This window comes from Phoca vitulina, unplaced genomic scaffold (assembly GCF_004348235.1).
Source record: "Phoca vitulina isolate PV1807 unplaced genomic scaffold, GSC_HSeal_1.0 scaffold35, whole genome shotgun sequence".
Classification (NCBI taxonomy): Eukaryota; Metazoa; Chordata; class Mammalia; order Carnivora; family Phocidae; genus Phoca; species Phoca vitulina.
The window spans coordinates 13,888,939-13,896,321 of record NW_022589738.1 but is presented as its reverse complement, the minus strand read 5'-3'; the positions used below and the strand labels follow the sequence as shown (position 1 = coordinate 13,896,321).

The window sequence follows — 7,383 nt, the reverse complement described above, 5'->3', positions numbered from 1 at the left end:
AGGCTAAAGGTCTTTTTGCCTCCTCTTAAGACTGCTTCAGGGACTGATTCGGCACTTAGAAGTAAATCAGGAAGGGACTCAAATACAACACAATGGGTCTTAAAAACACCAGAAAAGGTTGCAAACATATCAGCAAGGGTCTCAACGAAGTTAGAAAGGGTCTCAGTGTTATCAGAAAGAGTCTCAAACAAAACAAAAAGGGTCTCAAAGATGTCAGAAAAAGTCTCAATGTCCTTATGTATATAAGGATGGGTCTCAAATAGGTCAGGAAGACATTCATGTCAGGAAGAGGGTCAAATAAGTCAGGTAAACTTTCTGAAATAGGTAGGAAAGGGTCAAAAACTTGTCAAGATGAGAAGTCAGAAAGAGTCTCAGAAAAAGAAGGAAGTGTTCTAAGCAGAACCATGGCAGTTGGCAAGATCAAGTGCTTTATAAAAGGCAGCAAAAAAGGAGCCAAGAAGAAAGTGATCCAATTTCTAAGAAAGATTGGTATGATGTGAAAGCACCAGCTATGTTCAATTAATAATAAATATTGGAAAAACACTCATGACAAGAACTCAAGGGACCAAAATTGCATCTGTTGGCCTCAAGGTTAGTGTTTTTGAAGTGAACCTTGCTGATCTGCAGAATGATTAAGTTGCATGTAGAAAATTAACGCTAACTACTGAGGATATTCAGAGCAAAGACTGCCTGACTTACTTCCATGGCATGGATCTTATCTGTGCAAAATGTGCTCCATAGTCAAAAAATGGCAGCCCATGATTAAAGCTCATGTTAATGTCAAGACTACCAAAGGTTATTTGCTTCATCTACTCTGTGTTGGTTTTACTAAAAATTGCAACAATCAGATTTGGAACAGCTCTTACACCTAGCACCAACATGTTTGCCAAATCCAGAAGATAATGTAAATCATGACCCTAGAGGTGCAGACAAATGACCTAAAAGCAGTGGCCAATAAATTGATTGCAGACAGTATTGGAAAAGACATAGAAAATGTTTGCTAGTGTATTTATCCACTCCCTGGCATCTTTGTTAGAAAAGTAAAAATGAAGAAGCCCAAGTTTGAATTGGGAAAACTCAGGGAGTTTCATGGTGATGGTAGTAGTCTTGAAAAAACTACTGGGAATGAGGCAGGTGCTAAAGTTGAACAAGCTGATGAATATGAGCCACCAGTCTGAAAATCTGTTTAAAATTCAGGCTTTTAATGGTGACAAAGAAAAAGTCTTATTTGTGACAAAAAAAAGAAGGAAGGATCTCAAACATGTCAAAAAGTGTCTCAGACCGGAAAACTCTCAAATAGTGAGGAGGAGTCTTAGACACCTCAGGAAAGGTCTCAGGCAAGTCAGAAATTGTCTCAACTATGTCAGAAGGAGTCTCAAACAAGTCAAGAAAAATCTCAAATACTTCTTGAAGAGTCTCAACTAAGTTAAGAAGGGTACTAAATAATAAGGAAGTGTCTAAAACAGAAAGGAATAGTTTTGAATAGTCAGAAGAGGGTCAAACACATCAGAAAAAGTCCCAAGCAAGATATGAAAAGTTTCAAATATGTCATAAAGGGCCCCAAATAATCTGGAAGAATCTCAGAAAATTAAGAATGGTCTCAAGTACATCAGGAAGCCCCTCACACAAGTTATAAAAGGTCTCAAACATGTTAGGAAGGGTCTCAAAGTCATTGGGAAGAGTTTTGGATACACCAGGAAGGGACTCATACAAGATGGGTCTCAAATACATCAGGAAGGGTCTCAAATATGTCAATAAAGGTCTTAAGCAGTCAGTAAGAGATTCAAATACATAAGGAAGGGTCACAAACTCATAAGGAAATATTTTAATGACTTTTGAAAGGATCTCACACTGACAGTCATAAAGGTTTTCAAAAAAGTCATGGGGGGTAGCAAACAAGTCAGAAAGGACTGTGCACATGGCAGAAGGTGACTTAACATCATTAGTAAGTCTCAATCAGGAATGGTCCCAAATAAGTCAGAAAGTGGCTCAAACAGGTCATCAAGTCAAATATGTTAGTCTCAACCATGTCAGAAAGAGTTTCAAGCAAGTAAATTGTTTCAAATGCAACAAGAAGGCTCTCCAATGGGGTAGAAAGAGTCTCAAAGTCACCGGGATTGATTTTAAGCAGCAATAAAGAGTCTTAAATTCAAGAAGTTTTTGAAACAAGTCAGTAAGAGTTTCAAACAAGCCAAGAAGGAATTGAAACAAAGGAAGAATCTCAAATACACTATGAAAAGTCTCAAATATGTAAGGTATCTTAAACATGTCATGAAGTGTATCACACAAGTTTGAAAAGTTCTCAAAGATCAGAGGAAGGTATCAGGAAGTCTCACATATCTCAAGAAGGGCTTCAAACACAACATGAAGTATCTTAGACATGTCCAGAGGAGTCAAATATGTCAGGAAAGCTATCTAATACATCTGGAAGGGTCTTGAGAAAGTCAGGAAGGGTATAAATGTTATGGGGAAGAATCTTGGTCAGGACAGGTCTCAAACATTTCAGCAAGAATATTATGCAGGTAAGAATGAGTGTCAAACAAGTCAAGCAGGGTGTAAAATATGACGGGAAGGGTCTCAAAGTCATCAGGAAGAGTCTCAAATGGTCAGGAAGGGTCTCAGACAAGTCAGGAAGGGTCTTAAATAATGAGAAAGAAACATTAACATTTCAAGAAGTATCTCAGCCAGGCAGAGAACATCACATATAGTCAGGAAAAGATTTTAATATGTCAGGAAGAGTCTTACACAAGTTAGGAACTTTCTCAATCATGTAAGGAGGAATAAAACAAATCCAGAAAGATCTCACTCAAGTTAGGAAGGGTCTCAAACTGAAAAGAAGATTCTCATTTAAGGCTGGAAGGGTCTGAACATGTCAAGAAGAGTCTCACAGAAGTTGGGAAATGTCTCAAGTAAGTCAGAATGATCTGAAATACATCAGGAAGAGTCTGAAACAAATCATGAAATGCTCTAAACAGGTCAGAAAGTCTTTTTTTTAACTATTTTTAAAACAGCTTCACTGAGATATAATACACATACACATACCATATAATCCATCCATTTAAAGTATATAATTTAATGGTTTTTACTATATTCACATACATGTATAACCATCTTCACAGTCAATTTTAGAATATTTTCATTGCTTCAGAAAGAAATTTTATATCCTTTTGCTATCACTTATTCCCTTATTCCCTGTCCCCTGCCCCAGCCCTAACCACTAATCTCATTTCTGTCTCTATAGATTTTCCTATTCTGGACTTTCATGTGAATTGAACCATATAACCTGTGGTCTATTTTGACTGGCTTCTTTCACTTACCTTAATGTTTTCAAGGTTCATCCATGTTGTAGTATTCACCTCTATTGTGCCTCTCAAGTCCTCTATTTCCTTTTTGATCATCTGCCAGTTAGATCTTCTGCCTAATTATTCTATTATTTATTTACTTATTTATTAAAGATTTTATTTATTTATTTGAGAGAGAGAGAGCATGAGCAGGGAGAGGGGCAGAGGGAGAGGAGAAGCAGACTCCCCACTGAGCAGGGAGCCCAATGCAGGGCCTGATCCCAGGCCATGACCTGAGATCATGACCTGAACCAAAGGCAGACGCTTAACTGACTGAGCCACCCAGGTGCCTCTGTTCTATCCATTATTTAATGGGAGCTATTGAAGTCTTCAACTATTATTGTTGACTTGAATATTTCTGCTTTAATGTTTGTCAATTTTTGCTTCATATATTTTGGGTTATTAGGTACATATATATGTTTATAACTGTTATACCTTCCAGATATATTAACCCTTTATCATTATAAAATATACATTTTGGGGGCAAATATATATACATTTGGAGAGCAAATATATATTTATGCCATTAGATTATGCCATATAATATGCCTCATATTATTATAATCATAATATATGAGTATATTAACCTTCCTATTTACTATTTCTAATTCTCTTCATCTGTTCCTATAGATTTTTGTTACCATATGGTGTCATTTCCTCTGTCCAATACACTTTAGGGACTACCCAGTTCCTTTGTTTTGTTATTGGCAAATATATTTCAATTCCATATGTTATAGGCCCAATAATATTATTACATACATATTACTTTATATAAATGCTTTTAAAATCACTTAAGAGAAGAAAGAAGAAGTATGAATTTATACCATTTTGTATAATTACATAATTACTTTTGCTGGTATTCTCAGTTTTGTTTGTGTGGATTCAAATGGCTGAGGTCACTTACTTTGAACCTGAAGAACTTCCTTTTGCATTTCTTGTAAGGCAGGTGTTCGAGCAATAAATTCTCTCAGTTTTTGCTTATCTGGGAATGTCTTTATTTCATCATTTTTGAACTACATCTAGCTTTGAACATACTGAACATTTTGAACATATCTACCTTTACTAGACATGGGACTCTTGGTAGACATTTTTTTTTTCTTTGAGCACTTTGAATATGTCATCCCACTGCTTTTTGGCTTCTATTGTTTCTGCCGAGAAGTTAACTGTTAATCTTATTGGGGTTTTCTTGTAAACATGAGACATTTTTCTCATGTTGCTTTCAAGATTTTATTCTTGTCTTTGGCTTTCAGTACTTTTACTGTGATATGCCTGTTTGTGGATCTTCAAAGAGATCAAAGTTTATCCTACTTGGAGTTTGCTGAGCTTCCCGGATGTAAAGGATTTCCATCAAACTTAGAAATTTTTCAGACATTATTTTTTTGTTTTTGTTTTTAAAGATTTTATTTATTTATTTGACAGAGAGAGAGAGAGCACAAGCAGGGGGAGCGAAAGGCAGAGGGAGAGGGAGAAGCAGACTCCCCACTGAGCAGGGAGCCCGACAACATATAGCTGGGTCTTGGTTTTGATCCACTCTGACAATCTATGTCTTTTAACTGGTGCATGTAGACCACTGACATTCAAAGTGATTATTGATATAGTTGGATTGATATCTACCATGTTTGTTACTATTGCCTTCTTCTTTATTTCTATTTTTGTCTTCCACTATTTTTCTGCCTGTGATTTTAACTGAGTGTTTTGTATAATTCCATTTTCTCTCCTTTCTTATCATATTGTCATACTTTTTAAAAATACTTTTTTTTGTGGTTGCCCTAGAGTTTGCAATATACATTTACAGCTAATTCAAATCCACTTTCAAATAACATGATACCACTGCACAGGCAGTGTGAATACATTGTAATAACAAAATAATACCAATTCCTCCCTCCTATCTTTTCTATCATTGCGGTCATTCATTTCACTTACATGTAAGCTTATATAAGTGTATATCTATATATATGCTATATACATAAGCATACATAATCAAATATGTTGTTGATGCTATTTTGAAGAAACTTATTTGTTAGATCAACTAAGAATAAGAAAAAGAAAAGTTTTTATGTGATCTTCACTTATTCCTTCTTTCATGTTTTTCCTTCCTTTATGTAGATTGAGTTTCTGACCTATATTATTTTCCTTCTCTTCAAAGAACTTTTTTTTCTTTTTTAAAGATTTTATTTATTTATTTGAGAGAGAGAGAGACAGAGATAGTGACAGAGCACAAGCAGGGAGGAGAGGGAGAAGCAGGCTCCTTGTTGAGCAGGGAGCCCAATGTGGGGCTCAATCCCAGGACCCTGGGGTCATGACCTGAGTCAAAGGCACATGCTTAACCAACTGAGCCACGCAGGTGCCCTCTTCAAAGAATTTCTTTTAACATTTCTTACAAGGCTGGTCTACTGGCAACAAATTCAATTTCTGTTTATCTGAGAAAGTCTTTATTTCTCCTTCACTCCTTCACTTTATTTCTCCTTCATAATTTTGTAGGGTACATAATTCTAGGCTGGTGTTTTTTTCCTCTCAACACTTTAAATATTTCACTCCACTCTCTTCTTGCTTGCATGGTTCTGAGGACTTTGTTCCTCCATAGGTAAGGTTTTTTTGTCTAATTTTGTTTATGTCTGACTTCTTTCAGGTTTTTTTCTTTATTTTTGATTTTATGTAGTATGAAAATGATATGTGTAGGTGTAGGTTTTTGGGCATTTATCCCGCTTCACATTCTCTGAGCTTGTTGTATCTGTGGTTTAATGTCTGACATTAATTTTGGGGAAATCCTCAGCCATTATTGTTTCAAATATTTCTTATGTTCTTTTTTCTGTTCTCCTTATGATATTCTCATTATGCCTATATTATACTTTTTGTAGTTGTCCTACAGTCCTTGGATATTTTTTTCTTTTTCTTTTTTTTTTTTTCCAGTCTCTGTTCACTTTGCTTTAGAGTTTTTTGTTTTTTTTTTTTTAAAGATTTCATTTATTTGACAGAGAGAGAAACACAGTGAGAGAGGGAACACAAGCAGGGGCAGAGGGAGAGGGAGAAGCAGGCTTCCCGCAGAGCAGGGAGCCCGATGTGGGGCTCGATCCCAAGCAGAGCCAAAGGCAGACGCTTAACGGCTGAGCCACCCAGGCGCCCCTGCGTTAGAGTTTTTAAGGATTCTATTAATATATCCTCTAGTTCATATATTCTTTCCTCAGCCATGTCCAGTCTACTAATAAGCCCAAGAAAGGCATTCTTCATTTTTGTGACCGTGGTTTTTTTTTTTTCTTTTTATTGTCTAGCATTTTTTTGTTTTGTTTTTTTTTCCCCTCAGGATTCCCATCTCTATTCTTTCATTGTTCATCTGTTCTTACATGCTGTCCACTTTATCCATTAGAGCCCTTAGCATTTAATCATAGTTGCTTAAATTCCTGGTTGATAATTCCAACATCCCTGTCATGTCTGGTTCTAATGCTTATTCTGTCACTTCAAACTGTGGTTTTTACCTTTTGGTATGCCTTGTAATTTTTTTTTTTTAATAGCTGGACATGATGTATTAAGTAAAAGGAACTGTGGCAAATAAGCCTTAGTAATGTGGTGGTGAGGTGTTGGGAGAGGGGAAGCATCGTATAATCCTATGATTAGATCTCAGTCTTTTAGTGACCTTTGTCTCTGGAGTGTGAACTTCACAAGAGTTTCTTTTTTTTCTTTTACCAGAGGTGGAACAGGATGGCTAGAGGGGGCTGGATTTGGTTTTTTCCCTTCTCCCTTAGGTCAGTTAGGCTCTAATAATATCCCAACAGGTTAGGCTCTGGTTAACTAGTTTACCCTGAGGGCAGGCCTTGTTAAGAAGTGCAGAGTGTGGTAGTGTATTTCAAAATGCTCTTTCTTTCCCCTTAACAGAAGCACCAGGGAATATTTCTCCAATATTTACTCTGGGAAACTAGTTGATCTTCTAGAAGTAAATCTCATAATATTGTGGAGATCCCCTTATGTCTGGACCCCCAAAGTTTTTAGCTCTTAGTTGGTTAGGGCTCCTCTACGAAAAATACCACAGACCCGGTGGCTTAAACAA

The 7,383-nt window shown here is 36.4% G+C and overlaps 1 pseudogene; it reads left to right on the top strand.

Moving 5' to 3' along the window:
• Positions 1–404: 404 nt before the first annotated feature.
• LOC116646071 lies at positions 405–1,190 on the top strand (annotated as a pseudogene).
• The last annotated feature ends 6,193 nt before the right edge of the window (positions 1,191–7,383 follow it).